We start from the raw sequence: 20,708 nt of genomic DNA, 5'->3' as shown, positions 1-20,708 counted from the left end.
GCACAGAATTGGACCTATGGGGGCAGAGTTGGGCTATCTGAAGCCAAGAATCAATAAATGGGAATTGGGCAGGGTGTCCAGGAGTCTCGACCATAATTTTGTAAATGACCTGGACCTGGTGGGAGTGTCTCAGGTCACCCTCAGAGGGCCAGTCGACCCCAAAGGTGGCCTATTCTGGTTCACATACTGTGCCTAATTTTCCAGGAGATGTTTTGACTCCAAAGTCTCCTGAGAATCCCTTCTTAAAATTTTTGAGCATTAGTCTCAGACTGTATGTATGTTTTGAAGAGCTCCCGCCCATGATGAGCAGGGGCTCTCTTGTCCACCCTGTGTGTTCTCTCCCTGTGTCATTGATGTAAAGACAAACAAAGGGTGGGTGTCCCTTCAGAAGGGAGTCCAGTCAGATGCCCGCCTGTCCGCCCTCCTGGAGGAGAACTGGGTGCCTCTTGTCTGTAGCAAGTCCATATAAACCCCAGACCGGCACCCTGAATGGGCTTGCCTTAGACCTCATGAGGTCACCACGGAAACAGGTCAGGACCCATTTGGACTCCATAGGCTTCTGGGGACCCTAAGGGTGCCTGCCCGTGGAGCCACTGAATCAGTCCACCAGACAAGCCAGGTCAAACTGCACATTCACTCATGCATTCACACCAAAGTTATTACAGTTCATCCCACCCTAGGAGGCCTTGACCTGTGGAATTCCTTTCAGAAATTCCTTTCTGGGGGTACCTGGGGTGGCTCAGTGGGTTAAGCCTCTGCCTTCGGCTCAGATCATGGTCTCAGGGTCCTGGGACTGAGCCCCAAATCGGGCTCTCTACTCAGCAGGGAGCCTGTTTCCTCCTCTCTCTCTGCCTGCCTCTCTGACTACTTGTAATCTCTATCAAATAAATAAATAAAATCTTAAAAAAAAAATTCCTTTCTGATCCCCTTTTTCAGGACATTCCTGAGTTGAGGCACTTCCCTAACTGGGAAGCCCTGCCTGTGAGGGGTGATCACAGGTAGGGAAGTGATCACTTTCCCCTTCCACCCTGACAGGTGGGCCTGACTGGGTCCTGGGGTCCTGGGCCTTACCGGAATCTGACATTGGGACCAGGTCTTCACCTGCCAAGTCTCCTTTGAGTCCTGTGGGAACGGCAGGGAGGAGGTGGTCTGAGGCAATCTGGCAGGAGACTGCTGGAAATTAGGCAGGGCGTGCCTTGTCCCTTAGGACTCCTTGTTCTGTCATGGACCTGCCATTGCCCCAAACCGGTGGCAAAAATGGGCCAGTGTGGTTGGGTTTCCCAGTCAGGGAACCAAATGTTACCGAAAGCAGACTGGATCCTGATGGAAGAACCCAGCGGCCCTCGGAGACCTTGGAGGATTGGAGGTTTATTTAACACTGGTGGGCTCAGAAAAGAATGATTTCCAAAGGTCTGAGCCACCAGCACGAGCAGACAGGATAATTTACACTATTTCTACTTCTGCATACTTGGTACTTTTGGGGCATGAGAGGGAGATAGGGTGGGGAAGGAAAATGGGGAAGGTCTTTGAGACAGGGTCTGGAATTCCCTTGCTGGTTTGGTTGGCCATCTTAGAGTACAGTTTTTCCCTTATCAGAGGCTGCCATTTCTCTCCAGAATGAGATTTCTCCTGTCACCTGAAAGATGTTACTCCATAGGTAATTTCTTCTCCTGGATCTGCCACCCCTCTCTTTGACCACGGGGTCCTTCTCAGCACAGAATTTGGTAAACTCCCTTATGTCCAAACTAATTATATAAGCAAACAAAATCTTACCTAAACTTTGAGCCCCCTGGACATAGCTCTCCATCTTTCTCCTTCCAGCCACAGCCAGACTCAGGAAAAAAGCTGTCTGTACTTATAGCCTCTCCTTATCTATCGAAGTCTCCCCTCATGCACCAGCAACGGGGTACCACACTATGGAGACTGCTCTCTAAGATCTCCAACAAACACTTTTCTATCATCCATCTCCGAGCAGTGACGATCATGCTGACAGCTTGGAATCATGCTGCGTTCATGATCCCACTCGTTCTGATTTCTCCTCACTCTCAGACCACAATCTGTAGGACTCCTCTAGCTCCACTCACCTCTTTGATTCTTGGTCCTCTCACTTTGTCAGTCTCCCAGAGCACCATGGAGAATGGAAGTAACATGAGCTCCCAGAAATATTGGTTGGAATGTTGATTCTAGCCCTTATTGGCTATGTGATTTCAGGCAAATTACTGACCTCTCTGCACCTGTCTCCTTGTCCTCGGTAAGATAGAGCTAATCATATGTAAGTCATCAAGTCTATATAAGAAAGAAATGTGAGGGACACCTGGGTGGCTCAGTAGGTTAAACATCCACCTTCAGCTCAGTTCATGATCCCAGGGTCCCGGGATGGAGTCCTGCATTGGGCTCCTTGCTCAGGAGGGAGACTGCTTCTCCTTCTGCCTTCAGCTCTGCTTGTGCTCTCTCTCTCTCTCTGACAAATAAATAAATAAAATCTTTTTTTTTTTAATGTGAAACTATAAATTTCACAAAGAGATGATCTTGGGTCTGCCACATGATATGTGCTCATTAAATGTTCATTCTTCACTTACTACCTCTGTGCTAATAATTCCTCAATTGATTTCTCTAGCTTAGACCTTACCTTCTATCAGTGCAGCTATAACATCAAACTGTAAGTCACCTACAAATCACTTTAGACTTTTTCCTCTGCCTTGCTCATGTAGAATTCCATTGCCTTTATTTTTTTTTAAAGATTTTATTTATTTACTTGACAGATAGAGATCACAAGTAGGCAGAGAGGCAGGCAGAGAGAGAGAGGAGAAAGCAGGCTCCCCGCGGAGCAGAGAGCCCGATGTGGGGCTCGATCCCAGGACCCTGGGATCATGACCCGAGCCGAAGGCAGAGGCTTTAACCCACTGAGCCACCCAGGTGCCCCTCCATTGCCTTTAAAACTCTAGAATCAGGGGCCCCTGGGTGGCTCAGATGTTTGAGTGTCTGCCTTTGGCTCAGGTCATGATTTCCAGGTTCTGGGATCAAGTCCCATGTCAGGCTCCCAGCTCAGTGGGGAGCCTGCTTCTCCCTTTCCCTCTGCCTCTCCCCCTGCTTGTGCTCAATCTCTCCCTAAAGGAATGAATACAATCTTTAAAAAAAAAAAAACAAACAAAAAAAAAACAAACCTCTAGAATCATTTATTCTCTCATTTTCCCACTTCCACTCCTGACTCACTTTGGGGTACCTTCATCCTTTACCTGGACTATTGAAAGTCTTCTGGTTGGTTTCCCTCCAGTCATTCCCACTACCACCCCCATCCCTTCTCCCTCCACAGCTCCCAGCAAGTGTTATCTTCTCTACTGGAACATCTTCACTGGCTCTTCATCCTTTAGAGAACAAAACTTAAATCATTTACATGGTGGGCAAAGCCTCTCTGAGTGTTCCTTCTTATCACAACTTTCTACCTTTATCTGCAGCACAGATATCTTTATCCTTTGCACTGACATCCTGTCCTCCATTCTTACCAACCTCCTAGTAAGTTTCCTAACGCACATGTCCTTACTTTCTCTCTGCCTTTTACATTCTGATTCCTCTGTTAAAAGAGAAATATGAAGTGTCCTAACACTACATGGTGTGATGTGTGTGTGTTTTTGTAAGTGTAAACTCCTAACACTTTGTTTCCTATGGTGGGGATAAAATAACCCGAGATGGAGAGTGAGAGAAAACACCAAAACCCAAGAAGGAAAGGGAAAAAATAGACTCTTGGGATCTTGAATAATGTTTTACCAAAGTAATTAATAAAATAAGAAGCATTTCCAATGCAGACCACTTAGATAAATTTCCCCAAGCTGGACCCACATGTTAGGAATTTAAACTATTGAGTGTGTCAGGAACATTGCTGCTAGGTTAAAATACAGGTGGTTTTTTCGAATTGATGTCTTAGTATATTAATGGCTCCCAATTTTCAGGGACCATTTCTTCTCTGAAAAATCACAAAGATGGAAAGTTTATTCACTTTAAGCACCAGGCTGCCTAGAAGCTACTGGTTTTCTGAAACTATCATTAAGAGTAATTTTAACAAGACCTATGATACTTTGCACCACCAACCCTGGGATATCAAAGTGTATTCCAGTTTGTTGTGCATTGAATTTACTTCACGTAGGCCACTTTCTTTTCTTCTTCTTTTTTTAAAAGATTTTATTTATTTATTGGAGAAAGAAAGAGATAGCAAGAGAAAGCAGGAGTAGGGAGGAGAGGGAGAAGCAGGTTCCCCACTGAGCAGAGAGCCAGATGTGGAGCTCCATCTCTGGATGCTGAGATCCCAACCAGAGCCAAAGGAAGACACCCAACTGACTGAGCCACCCAGACACCCCAAAGCAGGCCACTTTCAATTCAGTTGAAAATCAGGAATAATTACACTTAGTTAAGAAAAAAAAGGACATCTTCATTTATAAAAGACATGCTCACAGGCTTGCATTGCTTCTTACACTTTTCTTTCTCTAATTTTATTACTCAGAAAGAGGAAGCACTGGCTAACCAGTTAAATTTGGTGGTGGCGGGATTGGGAAAGAGAATGATAAAACAAAATTGGTCTCGGAGTACAGACGTTGAAGGAAATCAGCTCAGTTATCTTCCTACTTTCCAACTTGGATACATCCCAACTTTGGGTACATATTACACGTTGTCACTCCTACTCATGAAGGAAGATCCCTTCTCATTTCACCTGGGAAACACTTGCTGTCGGACATGAAATTTCTGAATAATGGGAAGGAAAGCAATCAGTATATTTCCATCCCAAGGTGTAAAGCCTGGGCACAGGAACCCAACTGCTTGGCACCAAATCCACATTTGCCACTTACTGAATACCCTCACTATATTTCAGTTTCTTTCTCTGTAAAGTGGGGGCAATAGTAACAGAACATATGTCAGAGGGTCATGATGGGTTTTAAAACTCATTGATTAGGGGCGCCTGGGTGGCTCAGTGGGTTAAGGCCTCTGCCTTCAGCTCAGGTCATGATCCCGGGGTTCTGGGATCGAGCCCCATATGGGGCTCTCTGCTCCGCGGGGAGCCTGCTTCCTCCTCTCTCTCTGCCTGCCTCTCTGCCTACTTGTGATTTCTATCTGTCAAATAAATAAATAAAATCTTTAAAAAAAAAAAACTCATCGATTAATATCAAGTGCCCAGAACAAGTCTTGATCTGTAGTAGGCTTGAAATAAATGTTAGCCCTTATGATAATCTGTGGCTCTTCTGAATGACCCAGTGATTACTTACAGAATGTCTGTATGATTTATCACATCAAATCATGGAACGTTTGTGGTAGAAAGGAAAATCTTAAAAATCACCTGGTTTTAAATTAAGCGAAGTCAGCTTCTCCCCTTCAGGCCCCTCCCCCAATCCCTTTTTTTTTTTTTACACAGTAGTCTGAGTGATCCTTATAAAATGCAGATGCGATCAATAACTCACCACCCTCAAAGACAAAATAATTTCCCCCCAGTAATAATACTCTAGCTGCTTCCCTCTGCCCCCATCACAAATCAAATATTTAAGTCTGTTTTGCTGAGATCCCCCCTATACTTTCAAGAGCTGTTGCTTCTGCCTCACATACCCTTCTATTCATCTTACTTTCTCATTCCTCTTATCTTAAGGTAGGACCCCTCCTGTGTGCTCAGGGAGAGCTCCAGAGCTTTCTCCTTTGGCACCCATCATGCTGAAATGTAGTCTCTTTGTATCCGGCTACTTAGCCCCAGATCTGAGGGGAAGAAGCGTCTCCATCTCCTCCATAGCTTTATCTTCAAGACTAACTACAGTGCCTGGAACACAATGGTATAAAACAAATACTTGTTTTGTGAATGAATTGATACATCAATGATTTTTACCCCCAGCTTACTCAGGGCAAAGATGGGTTTAGAATTAAGGTCTTTCCAAGGGACCTGGGTGACTTAGTTGGTTTAGTTTCTGTCTCGGACTTAAGTCATGAGACCAGAGTTCTGTGACTGAATCCCGCATCTGGTTCCTTCTCAGCCTGGAGTCTGCTTCACCCTCCCCTTCTGCACTCCACCTCTCCCCACTCCTTGGCTCCAATGCATTCACACCTGCGTGAGCACGCTCCCTCTCTCTCTCTCGTTCTCTCTCTCACATAAATAAATAAAATCTTTTTAAAAAAAGAATTAAGTTTGGCTCATTGAACATAATAAAAAATAAATATAAAAACCATTCAATAAAAAACAAATAGTCGTCCTCACTAGACACCCCTCACCCCCAAAGGAATTAAGGTCTTTCCTGCATAGGTATTTGATCAGTTCTTTGCACAGAAAAGAAAGGTTTTGTTCAACAGTCATTGAAGTTGTCAGAAGAAATGCTTTTCCAAATAACAAACATAAACATTCTTACAGAAAAAAACACTGGGATTATATTTTGAATTTACTCCTTATTTCTTCCTATGTCTATTCCTCATCTCAGCTGCTTACAAATATGAACATATTTTCATTTCTTGATGATTTTATTCTTTCCACTTGGAAGATAACCATTTTTCCCCTTTGTGTGTGTATGTTTAACGGAGCTGAGATTAACGTGGATATTTTTGCTTGACAACTTCAATTTCTGAAGCTTCTTATTATAACCAAACATCTTTAATTCGATGCTATGTCTGCAATTAGGGAAAGTTTCTGTGATGGGGAGTAAATGTCTCAGTTACTGATTGTGGTGTTTGTGAGAAAGAATAAAATCATTCACCTGATCTCATGAATGTGCTGCAAGTTTTAAAGGAAGCCAACGCTGTTTCTCCCCTGTGCAGAACTGAAGAGCTGCAGAGTGTCTAATGCTCGATGGAAGCCATTCCATTCCATCCATTCCATTCCATTCCATTCCATTCCATTCCATTCCATTCCATTCCATTCCATTCCATCCCAGACTTACATCAACTCTGCTGGAAGGAAATGGGACCCCAACATGCCTGCCAACGCCCTCCCCTGTCCTTCCTACCCACAGGCAGAGCCTCTCGGGCCTGCCCTGCTCTGACAATCCCAAGGCTAATTTCATTCTGTTCTTTACCCCTGCTTCCTTTAGTGACAGGAGGAGTCCAGAATACCAGGTGATCTATGCTCCCATGCACTCTCCAAGCAATTTGGCATATTCTCCTTTCAGATTTGATCTCACTCCTCTTCCTGCAAGTTCTCGGAAACTCATGCTCTGTCATCAGGAAATCTCAATCTTCTCTGAACATTTCCCTCACCCAAAGGTGGCGGTCCCCTCAGGACTCTGCTTCTGCTTTGGCGCTCTCAAGTGAAGGCTGCTTTCCTGCCCGCACTCTGTGCAGCTGGGCTTGTAGGTGGTTGTTGGCTCTCGTTGCCCCTTGCAGACCATTCTTCCTCTTTCCTCCCTCCTGCGAATACCAGCTCAGAACTTTGAGTCATCAGAATCTTCCATCCTCTACTTCTCTGGTTGATATTACCTGCTGACTCTCTCTCATTATTTGAAGATCTTATCTTAGTCATAATCTTGGGCTTGGATTTCCCATGAGAGGGCTCTGGGATATTTGCATGCAGGAGGCTTACTGCAGCCTGCACTGTGGACCCAACACTTGTGAGGCAGGGAAGGAAGTAGAGCTGCACTGAGGAGAAATTGATTAGTGAAGAAGCTGCAAGAGAGGTCTGAGCTCACACCACAGGTAGCGGTGGAGTTGGGATGTTCCTTCAGAGTCATCCGCACTTGATGGAAGGGAGTCAAGACTTTGTACTTTATCATCAATTTCTTACTCTCTGGAATGTGATGTACTTACCATTTCTCGCTCAACCCAGTGTAATCAACATGATCTTATGCTTTCGTGGACCCATGAGATGTTCTGCAGAATGTCCAGATGTTCCACATTCTTCAGACTATGACAGAGAGTAAGAAAGTGACTATAGCCTGGATCAAGACATAAATGTGTCCTGTTGTCTGTGCCACATTAGTATAAACTATTCCCGATTTTTCTTTGTGAGAACAATGAAAAAGGATGCACTTACCAGATCAATGACTGCTTACTGTATGCCTAGACTGCATTAATCTGCCCCAGGAGAGACACCATAGTGACCTGCTGCTCTTCCTTGGTTGAATTTGCCATAGTCCATATTCATCTTCTGATTTTGCGGGGCTGAACTGCTGAATGACGTGAGAATATGGTGGGAACCACCATCCCTGAATCCTTTGTATCTTTTTTAAAAAATTATTTTTATTAACATGTAATGTATTATTTGCCACAGGGTACAGGTCTGTGAATCATCAGGCTTAGACATCTCACATCACTCACCATAGCACATACCCTCCCCAATATCCATTACCCAGCCACCCTGTCCCTATCCCCCCACCCCCCAGCAACCCTCAGTTTGTTTTGTGAGATTAAGAGTCTCCTATGATTTGTCTCCCTCCTGATCCCATCTTGTTTCATTTTTTCCTTCCCTACCTCCCACAACCTCCCGCCCTGCCTCTCAAATTCCTCATATCAAAGAGATCATATGATAATTGTCTTTTTCTGATTGACTTATTTTGCTCAACATAAAACCCTCTAGTTCCAACCATGTCATTGCAAATGGCAAGATTTCGTTTCTTTTGATGGCTGCATAATATTCCATTGTATATATATATATATACCACAACTTCTTTATCCATTCATCTGTTGATGGACATCTAGGTTCTTTCCATAGTTTGGCTATTGTGGACATGACTGCTCTAAGTATTCAGGTCATGTGCCCCTTCGAATCCCTACATTTGTATCTTTAGGGTAAATACCCAATAGTGCGATCGCTGGGTCATAGGGTAGCTCTGTTTTCAACTTTCTGAGGAACGTCCATACTGAATCCTTTGTATCCTTAAAGGTGGGAGTAATCTTTGCTATTCCCTTTCGTGTCTTGAATAGGGGACCCTTGATAGCACAGTCCTACCCTAACCCCTAGAAGACTCACCTCTGGTCTCTGTGTGGAGGACAGACTGACTGATCTGTCTCAGAGAGGCAGGCAGCCTGATGCAGGGTCAGGAGTTGCAGTCCCACCTCAATAACAGATCATCCGCATCATCACCTCCAGAAACGGCCCTGGTGGGTATCGGTAATGGTTAGGTCATAGCTTCACTGGTAGCATTTTTATGGGCTTAGAGAAAGTAGACACATGAAAGAACCAACTTGTAGAGGACTTGAAGGTAACACAGGAGAGTTTGGAATTGATCCAACTCACAGTGGGGAATTTCTTCAGCAGAACAATGAGCTGGTGAAAGTAGGGCTTAATGACTTAAATATCCTGGCCAGAGAATAGGTGGAACATGGCAATCGACGGGGCCAAGTATGATAGAAAATATTACAGTATCATAGGCATGCAGTGACAGGGTCATGGGCTAAGGTCGTAGCTGTAGGAATTGGAAAAATGTGGTAGGAGTAAGGCATATCTTTGAAAACAATGGATCTTGGGGGCACCTGGGTGGCTCAGTGGGTTGAAGCCTCTGCCTTCAGCTCAGGTCATGATCCCAGGACCCTGGGATCAAGCCCTGCATCGGGCTCTCTGCTCAGTGGGGAGCCTGCTTCCTCCTCTCTGCCTGCTTCTCTGTGATCTCCATCTGTCAAATAAATAAATAAAAATCTTTTAAAAAATAAATAAAATAAAACAATGGATCTTGATAATGTAATAGAATCAGCAGATGAAGGACTGAGAGTTATCAAAAGCGATTTCACCTTTTCACCCCGAGTGATGGCGGAATGCTATCCTCTTTAAGATAATTCAGAAATGAAGAAGGAGGTGGGGAAGAAAAAGGGAACATTTGAAATGAAGGACGATGAATTTGCTTTGGAAATGTTGAGGGTGAGTTGATGGCAGAATATCCTGTTGGAATGGTCCCGTAACAATTTTAAGAGTGAAATTATACACTTGGATGAGCATTTGGCAAAACTATAAAAATTTAAACCTATAAAGAAATGCTTTTATATATAATATTTTTAGGATTTTACTTTTCGCAATCTCTACACCCAATGTAAGGCTCAAACCCACAACACAGAGATCAAGAGTCACAAGCTCTACCTGCTGAGGTGAGGTGCCCTAAAGGAATCCTTTTAAAGAGACCAATTAGACTGGGCGCCTGGGTGGCTCAGTGGGTTAAGCCGCTGCCTTCGGCTCAGGTCATGATCTCAGGGTCCTGGGATTGAGTCCCACATCGGGCTCTCTGCTCAGCAAGAAGCCTGCTTCCCTCTCTCTCTCTCTCTGCCTGCCTCTCCGTCTACTTGTGATCTCTCTCTGTCAAATAAATAAATAAAATCTTTAAAAAAAAATAAAATAAAATAAAGAGACCAATTAGAACTCATTCAGGTGCTTCAGTGGAGGGTAATAGTGCTGGTTTTTAAGAAATTCTGGACTATTTGTGAAGTATATGCCTGGGTAATATTTGGAAACATTATTTCATATTCTGCCCACCTCCCCAGCATTTTCCTGTTCATTTTCTGCTATTAATTCAGTAGTAAACTCTATGCTTGGTTCACTATGGGAGAGTAAGGGGAAGGCAGGAATTCAAAAAATAGTCTAAAAAACCTACTATTTCTAAAAGCAGAAGTCTGGGTGCCTGGGTGGCTCAATCTGTTAAGCGTCTGCCTTCGGCTCAGGTCATGATCCCAGGGTCCTGGGATCAAGCCCCACATCAGGCTCCCGGCTCAGCGGGAAACCTGCTACTCCTTCTGCTTGTGTTCTCTTGTTGTGTCTCTCTCTGTCTTATAAATAAATAAAATCTGTAAAAAGATAAATGAAATCCTAAGCATGAAACAGTGGACTGAAAGAAATAGAAGAGAGAGAGAGGCTCCCATAGATTAAAAGAAGACCTTTTGGGATAAAGAAGAGCCAAGCGGTCTAGAGGGTCCTGAGACAGATCAAACATAACTGCATGTCAAATAATCTGGAGAGAATTTTTCGTTATTTATTTATTTATGTATTATTTGTTAAGATTTATTTTTGGTTTGGTTTGGTTTTGCTGTTTGTTTTTTTCTTGTTTTTAAATAGCAATATCCAAGTTTACCTCCAAAGATTGATTTAAATATTCTGGTTTGGGCCCAGGAATAAGGTGTTTTTGTTTTCTTTTAGGAATAGGTATTTTTGAAAATGCTCTAGGTAATTTTTACGAGTAGTCAGGGTGGAATTCCTTAGTCTCATTACTATTAACATCTTGGATGGATAATTCTTTGGTAACAGGGGAAGTTGTGCATCCTTGCATTGTAGATATTTAACAGCATTCCTAGTGTTTGCTCACTAAATTCCAGTGACACCCTACCACTCCAAGTTGTGACAATCAAAAATGTTTCCAGATATTGCCAAATGTTCCTGGGGACAAAATTGCCCCTGTTGAAAAGCAATGATCTAGGAGTGCCTGGGTGGCTCAGTCATTAAGCGTCTGTCTTCGGCTCAGGTCATGATCCCATGGTCCTGGGATCAAGCTCCACATCAGGTTCCCTGCTTAGCAGGAAGCTTGCTTCTCCCTCTCCCACTCCTTCTGCTTGTGTTCCCTCCTTCTTTCTCTCAGTCAAATAAATAAATAAAATTTTTTAAAAAGAAGAAGAAAACACTGGTCTAGGAAAACCATAAGATTTGAGGTTCTAGGACTCACCTGTGAGAGACATGATACTATTGGGAGCTTGTGGACCTGGAGGAAACATTGGAGAACTCAGAGAAGCTACCTGAAGACTGTGACGTATGTAAACCAATGGCTGATGATCAGAGTGTCCGCCTCCCCACTTCTCACGTCTACCACTGTCCACTGTGTAAGTGTCTGAGGTTTTGGCATAACTTGGGGATGAGAGTGAAGGATGGAGAACCAAGAGACTCCAAAGTAACTGGAGTGGAGTCTTCTGCTACGCTGGTGGGATGGGGGCTTAGAGCTGAAAGTGAAACATTAAAGAGAGGGAAATGGAAGAATGATATTTCTTGAATACCTGAGTTTGTGGCCCAGTTTTCATACAGTATACGAGCTCATGTCCTATTGCCCTGTTAATTATCAGAAATACATCACATGAAGCTCTTCTATGCATGCATGTGCGTGGCAATCGCAGTAGACTGGAAGACCAAAAAATGTTGACTAAAATGGAAGCAGAGGGGCGCCTGGGTGGCTCAGTGGGTTAAAGCCTCTGCCTTCAGCTCAGGTCATGATCCCAGGGTCCTGGGATCGAGCCCCACATCGGGCTCTCTGCTCAGCAGGGAGCCTGCTTCTACCTCTCTCTCTATTTGCCTGCCTCTCTGCCTACTTGTGATCTCTGCCTGTCAAATAAATAAATAAAATCTTAAAAAAAAAAATGGAAGCAGAGCTGCTACAGTGACTGTCTAAAAAGTCTACAAGTGAGGTTTGAGCTTATCCAGGCAATAATGAAATGGCAAGTGTGCCTGGGTCGTTCAGTTGGTTTAGCGTCTGCCTTTAGCTAAGGTCATGGTCCCAGGGTCCTGGGATCCAGCCCTGCGTGGGCTCTCTGCTCAGCAGAGAGTCTGCTTCTCCCTCTGTCTCTCTCCCTCACCCCTCATGTCCTCGTGCACATGCATGCTCTGTCTCTCTCTCAAATAAATAAATATTTAAAAAATAAATGAAATGGTGTTGCAAAATAAGTGCAGTAAAACAAAGACATTTGGGGCTCTCTTCAACAGCTAACACAATCTGTCATGTCTTACCCTCCAAACTTTCCTGATACCTGGGAGCTCCATGATCTCTGGTGGACAGCTGGGAACTCAGGTAGACAACTGAATGAGGAGAGAGGACATCTACGCTCTAGAAGCCTCATAGCTCCAGACTAAAATGCCATCCCCAAATGGCAACTGTCCATCCACTCACCTGTTGAATTTATAAGTAGGCTTGTCATCCTAAATGCATTGAGATCAAGGACATTCTTAATACCACCCAGTTGACTCTCATCATCTAAGAAATAAGAATCCCGAAGTCCACGGGCGCCTGGGTGGCTCAGTGGGTTAAGCCGCTGCCTTCGGCTCAGGTCATGATCTCAGGGTCCTGGGATCGAGTCCCGCATCGGGCTCTCTGCTCAGCAGGGAGCCTGCTTCCCTCTCTCTCTGTCTCTGCCTGCCTCTCCATCTACTTGTGATCTCTCTCTGTCAAATAAATAAATAAAATCTTTAAAAAAAAAAAAAAAGAATCCCGAAGTCCAGAGATTAAATGCCACTCACATAAGTTTATAGTCCTAGTAAGTAACAGCACCAGGACTAGAGTTTGGATGACAACCAGATTGGCGGCAGCTTTTTCACTCATCAGAATGTCTCAAAATACAGATTTTCAAAACATTTGTCTATTTACACTAGAGAAAAACAGAAAAGGAAAGGCAATATAATGAGAGTGTATAGAGATTCTTAATTGTGGGGTTATTTCAGGCAGTGGCCCAGATTCCAAAAACTCCTGAGCAATAGGAACAAGGAAATAACTCTTACATTTCAGCAAGATGGTAAATCCCAGAAGTTTTGCCATGGCTGGCCTTGGCTTACGATAGATCGTGAAGAAGGAAAGTTTGTCTTTGCTTCCAGCATAGTTGTGGTCCATGTGCAAAAAAAAAAAAAAAAAAAAAAAGTTGGCTCTCAGATTTATATATATATTCCCCACAAAAAGTTACTTTTATCATCTTATATCCCTCTTTGCCTCTATATTACCGCTTCCCTTTAAGGTACATGGGAAGGGCCTCCAGAAAGTGTTTGAGACTAATGTTAAGGTTTCTCACTTTCCGAGGAAACTACATTCTCCCTCTTCCTCTTCTTCTTCTTTTAAGATTTTATTTGTTTGACAGAAAGAGAGCATGAGCAGGGGGAGTGGCAAGCAGAGGGATAGGGAGAAACAGGCTCCCCACTGAGCAGAGAGCCTGACTTGGGGCTCAATCCCAGGACCTCGGGATCATGACCTGGCCAAAGGCAGATGCTTAACTGACTAAGTAGCCACTCAGGTGTCCCCAGAGTAAAATACATTCAAAAGGAAGTGGTGACGGAGCTATAGGGAAATGTCTGAGGGAAGAAGGGGCCTCGATAATGCATTGAAATTAATCTGACTCAGAAAGCCCGTGACCGCCTTCAAAATACAGTGATTGCCAGGGTGGTCTACGATATCCATGGCACCAGATGATGGCTCTTTCAAGTCGTGACACCTGAATTCCTTCACTTTTGAAGTGAATTCTCTTAGACTCAAGGCTGGATACCTTCATGGGTTCCAGAGACTGCTGAACTGTGACGCTCTAGAGATTGAAGTTGTGCTAGAGATGGGAACTGAGCTGGTTGGCAGCGCTAGGACCAGAGAAGATACGGAACCAGAAGTGGGGTCAGTGGGTGGCATTGGAGACTGAAGTTACATTGTAGCCAGACCTGAAATGATGATCTAGTTAGGCCACGGGAGAGCAATACCACCTACTGTTTCTTCCAGTAAAACCTGAAGCTAGTGTAGCATAGGACTGAGAGGGTCACTTACATGGTCTGTCCACTTTACTAGGGTCACAGCCTTCTATCCTTACCTTTGTCTGATCAGCCCTATCTAGCTCAGTTCTGGAACTAGCAGGAGCACAATGAACTGAAATGAATTGATCAGGTATGCAAAGAATTTATACCCTCCCAAGCCCATTTGCATTTAAAGAGGACCCTTTCTGGAACTAAACATTTATTCAGATATACCTTCCTGAGACTTGAAAACAAATAAAAATGCAGACTTGAAAACAAATAAAACACAATTTTAGAATATTAAAAATTTAAACACCAAAGAATTGACACAATAGGGGGGGAACTGCCAGCCAAATTAGGAATTAAGAAATTAGGAAAACCTAGTTCCAAAGAGGCAAGGAAAGTCACTAGGCATGACGCTGACTGAGGGTCTTTGCCAATGTCAGAAAACATACCAGGAAACCTACATTTCCATTCATCAGCCTTAGGGGTAAGGGGACAGATATCAAGTCCTTTGCCTGCAAATTCTACCTAATATTCAACAATGAAATATTTCAGTGATGAAATCAATCCGGTACAAACTCTTATAAAGACTAGAAGGAGGGAACATTTCCGAACTCCTTTTTGCGAGGATCGCGTATCCTTGATTCTAAAACTCAGTAAGGATGGTATGTAAAGGGAAAAATAAGGCTAATTTCAATAAATGAAAATAGTTGCAAAACCCAGGAATGTGAGATTGGATTTGCATTAAAATCAATTAATTTAGCACAACAAAAAATTGAACTAGAAAGATCATAGGATCAACTCAAAAGATGAATCTGTAACCCAAATGCTGGTCACCAATAGAGTACAGTGGAACATTATATGAACTCTATACCATGATCCACAGAGCAGGGACTGGACTTGGACTCTTGACCTTGACCACCAAATCCAACATTCCTCGATGGCTAAAACTCCATGCCCTTGAGTAGTACATTTTACAGTAAGGGAGACAGGATGCTTACTGAAAGCAGGGACTCAACTACAAAGACTGGCCAGGGCCAGACCAAGCCAGTCTGCACCAAGATGGACCCCAGAGCCAAATTCTCACTGACTTTTCCCCTCATTCTAATACTAACAATCATATCCAGGGATACAGATGGTACATATTAACTAGACACACAATGCATGAGGAAGCATGACTTTTAAGTGCACAGGTGCTAAAAATACCCGCCTCTCAATGCTTAGACATCAACCTTTTCTCACCTAAGTTTCTTTAAGAAACTCGCCTGACCTCTCCTTGGAAACTCAGCCCGAGGATTCTTTCTTTTGTGCTCTCTTGTACTAGAGCAAAAGCCAGAAAAAAGCTCTGCCTGAAACTCCTGTTTGACCTCTTGTCAATTTCTGTTGCTTAGCGTGTCCAAAGGCCACAGGAACAATGGTAGTGAGTAAACTGTAGCAAAATGCCGCAACCCAAATGAGTCTTACATATAATCTCAGCAAAAGAAGCAAGACACTGAAGAATAGCTATAGCATGATTCCACTTAATACAGCTTTTAAAAAATAGACTTTAATATAAATATAGCTTTTAAAAAATGTAATCGTATTCTTTAGGAATGTATACATAGCAGATAAAAGTATAAAGAAAATAAATTTATTATTGTAAATATAAAAACACTATTACCTCTGGGAAAGAAAGAAGGGGCTGTGAATTGATGGTGGTGTAAGAAAAGATATCAGGGTTCAAAGCCAACAGTCAAGAAAGAATTCTTGAGATATCTTTGGTGCAAAAAGTTGATTTTATTATAGCACTGGGACAGGACCCATTGGCAGAAAAGAGCTGCATTGGGGTCATGAAGAGTGGCCCATTGTATACTTTCAAGTTGGGAGGGAGTTAGGGATAGCATAAGTCTCTTAGAAATTTTGGAAGCAAGGTTTCCAGAACCTTAGCTATTGTGCAGGAAGGGTCCTTTATTGCTATCTAATAAAACCTGAGTCATGAGACCCTTCAGCTGTATATTGGTGGGTCATATGCTTGGGGGATGATTGCCAACATGTATCTTGGTGGGGAGAGATAAAGGAAGTTAACAAAAGAATTTTTTTAAAAAAGATTTTATTTATTTATTTGACAGAAAGAGAGAGCACAGACAGGGGGAGTGGCAGGCAGAGGGAAAAGCAATCCCAGGGCTCAATCCCAGGACCCTGTGATCATGACCAAAGGCAGAAACTTAACCAACTGAGCCATCCGATGCCCCTCCAAAGAATTTTTATATGCTAATGTAGACTTACAGGGTCCTGGGGGTTGAGCTGAGATTGCCTTTTGTCCTTAGCAAAGTCTTAACATGGAGGCAGTTGAGTTCCTAGAGGAATGTCACCCTGCTTGTTTTACGGACCATCAGTGGGCTGTAGCTAGTACTGAAATTTAATAAATTCTCTTCTGCCTTTGCTCCCCACATCAATGGGACACAGGGAGGGTTTGGGGAAGTGCTGTCAGTGTTTTATATCCTGATTTAAGTGGTGGTTACTCAGGTGTTCACTTGGTAATTACTGTCATCGTTAAACTTCATTTAAGGTTTATGCACTTCTAAATATGTATCTTACATTTCACACCCCCCCAAAAAAATCTTTTTCAAGGAAACCTTTTGAGACTCACAGAAGTACAGCTCCAATGGTGGCATTTCAGGCACCATGTCTGACAAGGAATAGGAAAGATGTTTTGGGGTAGGCTGGGCAGATCCATACTTCCTTCAGACACATGACATACCCAACCTTTTACTCTGCTACTCACATAGACAACTCCATGTCTACAGGCCAGCTCACTAGACTGAAAAACCTGGTCCTGGTCATGGATGCAGTGGTCAACTGATTTTTGCTACAATCTTTCGGAACCAACCAAGCCAACGACTACTTCAACCATAACAGATCTTACATTTAAATTGAAAGCATAATAATTATTTTTTATGTTTTTTAGAATTTTTGAGTCATGCAAATTGGTGAGCATGATCCCAAAGCCACTAAGACGATTATTCATGCCTTATAGTTTGTCTGGTCATGGGTCAGAAGAAATAAGAAATAAAACCTACTGAAAGTCAATGATGGAAAATAAAAATGCAAAACTTAGTATTTTTTTGAATGATAACAACAGCTCATCAGAGAAGAGCCTAGCAGTCGTCATGGCAACAGAAATACGGGAAAGTAAGCCTCCAGCCTCCGAGTCTCCTTTCTCTCTCTCTCCTAGTACTGGCACTAAATAGTAAAGAATGGTCCCAGATGATGTGTAAAACCCATAATGTTTATAAATTAGTCTCAGCTAACTCATACAACAACCTCGAGTTTCTAAACAAATAACATGTTGATGAATGTTAAGAGAGTAGGGACGTCTTTGATGCATGTATGATGCATCTAGGTCTCATAAAATAAAATAATACAGCATATGGTTGGTTTTAATGATGGTCTGTGCATATCAACCCTGACTAGCATCACATGTAGTTCCAAATGTTGGATTCGCTCCATCTTTATGACACTTTACTGTAATACACTCATTTCAGCCCTCCCATATAGACTCTTATCTTTGGTCTCCAATGATCACACAGCTTATCTATTATACAATGAATAGGTAGTAGGGTATTCTGGTTAGGATAGTGAAATCTGGGACCAGAGAGATCTAAGCTCAAATTTGAGCACTACCAACTTATTTGCTGGGAAGTATTGGGTGAATTACTTAATATTTCCAAATTTCAAATTCCCAATCTGTAAAATGGAGATGACTATAATTATAATACCTCTTGCAGGATGATTGTGAAGGCTAAATGAGATGATGGGTATAAAGGCACTTAGTGGGGGACCTGGGTGGTTCCCAGGGCACCTTGGGTCTGCCTTAGGCTCAGTTCATGATCCCAGGTCCCAGATGGGGATACTGGATCCAACCCACATGGGCTCTCTGCTCAGCATGGAGTCTGCCTCACCTTCTTCCTATGCCCCTCCCCCTGCTTATGCATGCTCTCTCTTAAATAAAAAATATTTTAAAAAGCACCTGACACATACTAGATACACCAAATATTATTTTATTATTATTATACATAAAATACTGTCCGTGGCCTCTAGCTCTAGATATTTCCAGCAATATTTGAATGTCACAGAAAATTGTAGTTCTTAGAACTGTAATTCTTAGCCACTTTATTCAACTTCTGTTTCAGTTCCTGATTTGGTGTTTTATTTCTCAGTTAATGCTTGGAAGCACTATTCAAAAACCACTCTGCCAGCCCTCCTCTATAGCTGTCACTGCTTATGAGATTTGTTTGGGTCCCAATCTCAATCACAATTAAGAGCGGCAAGCTCTGGGGACTCCTGGAAGGCTCGGTTGGTAGAGCATGTGATTCTTGATCTCAGGGTCATGCGTACAAGGTCCATGTTGGGTGTGGAGCTTACTTAAAAATTAATAAATAAGTACAGTGTGGGAATATTAAAAAAAAAAAAACAAAAAGGAAAACAGGGGCAAGTTTTCTAAGGGACAAGGCTAAGTTTAATTCTTATTCTGACCACAGTTTGATAAGTGAGATAGAGTATAAGCATGTCATGTCTATGAATATAAAAAAATGGGGTATTGAGCAACTTGCAAATCTGTTTGATTTACCACCAGCTAATGGCTATGTTGGAGGAACATAGACTGGAGTCAGGCCACTTGCCCTCTTTTTTTTTTTTTAATCTAGGTATAACATATATACAGAAGCACGAATACTTTGTGTAGAGCTTGATGAATGTTTACAAAGAGAACACATTCATGTGCCCGTTCCCCAGATGAAGAAATAGAACATCATCAGCACAAAGGAAGCCTCCCTTAGACCCCTTCTCAGTCATTACCACCTTCTATGGGAGTCACTTTTCGGTCATTGTCAATACTTCTGCCTGTCTTTTAATTCTGCAAATAGAATCATACATATACTCCTGTGCTTGGTTTCCATTTATCAACAGTATTCTTGTGAGGTGATACTGTGATTTATAATAAGAAATACATATTACATCTTTGACTCCATTTCTGGCTTGGAGTTCCTAAAACCCTTGGAATTTGCTGTGATTAGAGTGGTGCCCTTGTTATGTCAATGAGGTAACTTCCAGAAAGCCTTGGGTAACCTGAGACTAGAGGCTGGTTGCTGTGGACCAATGAGTTGATGAGCTGGTAGCAGAGTAGGCAAATGCTCAGGTTTAGCAGACACTGGTTTGCCACTGCACCAAAGTGGTTTTGCTAAACTGCACTCTCACCAGCAGTGTATGAAGCTTCCAGAAGCTTCTCATTTTCACTAATACTTGGCATGTCTCTCTTTCGAACTTGACCTTCCTGGTGGGAGTGCAAAGGTATGTCACTATGGTTTTGATTTCATGTTCTTCATAAATAATAGGGCTGTGTCTGTTTTCATGATGGGTTATCCTCTTATGAAGTGCCATGGCCAGAGCTTTTGCACAGTTTTCTTTTTTTCCATTTCCTTTCTTTCTTCCTTTCTTTCTTTCTTATTTATTTATTTTGTTGTTGCTGTTGTTGTTTCAAGTTTTTATTTAAATTCCAGTTAGTTGGAGGGCGCCTGAGTGGCTCAGTTGTTAAACATCTGCCTTAGGCTCAGGTCATGATCCCAAGATCCTGGGATCGAGCCCAGCATCGGTCTCCCTGCTCAGGGGAAAGCCTGCTTTCCCTCTCCCACTCCCCTGCTCATGTTCCTGCTCTCGCTGTTTCTCTCTCTGTCAAATAAATAAATAAAATCTTAAAAAAAACACTAAATTCCAGTTAGCTGAGCACCTGGGTGGCTCAGTCAGTTAAGCATCCAACTCTTGGTTTTGGCTCAGGTCATGATCTCCTAGTCAATATTTCAAGCCCCCTCTTCAGGCTCTGTACTCAACATGGAATTGGCTTCCCCTCTTTCTCTCCCCTTCTCCCTGCTCTCTCTCACTCTCTCTCTGAAATAAATAAATCTTAAAGAAAAAAACAAAACTCTGATTTTAAAAAAATTTAAAAATATAAGTTCCAGTTAGTTAACATATAGTGTTGTAATGTTAGCTTCAGGAGGAGAATTTAGTGATTCATCATTCACATATGACACCTAGTTACACATTTTTCTAGTGTCCTTTTTTACTGATTGATAAGAATTTATATAACTCCAAATTATTCTGGATGTGACTCCTTTGTCAGATATAGATACCACAAATCATTTCTGTCAAGAACTGCTTTTTCTTCTTACTTCCTTAACAATGTTTTTTGAAGAATAGACGTTCTTAATTTTAATGCAGTACAGCTGTTCAAATGCATCGTGTTTAAGAAAGGCTCTAAGTCGGGGACAGCTGGGTGACTCAGTGG

The 20,708-nt window shown here is 42.6% G+C and overlaps 1 long non-coding RNA gene across 1 annotated transcript; it reads right to left on the bottom strand.

The window, feature by feature from the left end:
• Positions 1 to 6,861: 6,861 nt before the first annotated feature.
• On the bottom strand, positions 6,862 to 9,052 carry LOC125081178 (uncharacterized). Its single transcript, XR_007121599.1, has 3 exons — positions 8,921 to 9,052; positions 7,759 to 7,855; positions 6,862 to 7,590 (listed from the first exon to the last, which is right to left on the bottom strand). It is a non-coding gene; the product is annotated as an uncharacterized LOC125081178 (long non-coding RNA).
• Between the last annotated feature and the right edge of the window lie 11,656 nt (positions 9,053 to 20,708).

The sequence above is a fragment of the Lutra lutra genome, chromosome 11, assembly GCF_902655055.1.
Source record: "Lutra lutra chromosome 11, mLutLut1.2, whole genome shotgun sequence".
NCBI classification, from domain to species: domain Eukaryota; kingdom Metazoa; phylum Chordata; class Mammalia; order Carnivora; family Mustelidae; genus Lutra; species Lutra lutra.
Note: the sequence above shows the minus strand (reverse complement) of the source record. Positions and strands in the feature narration are given on the sequence as shown.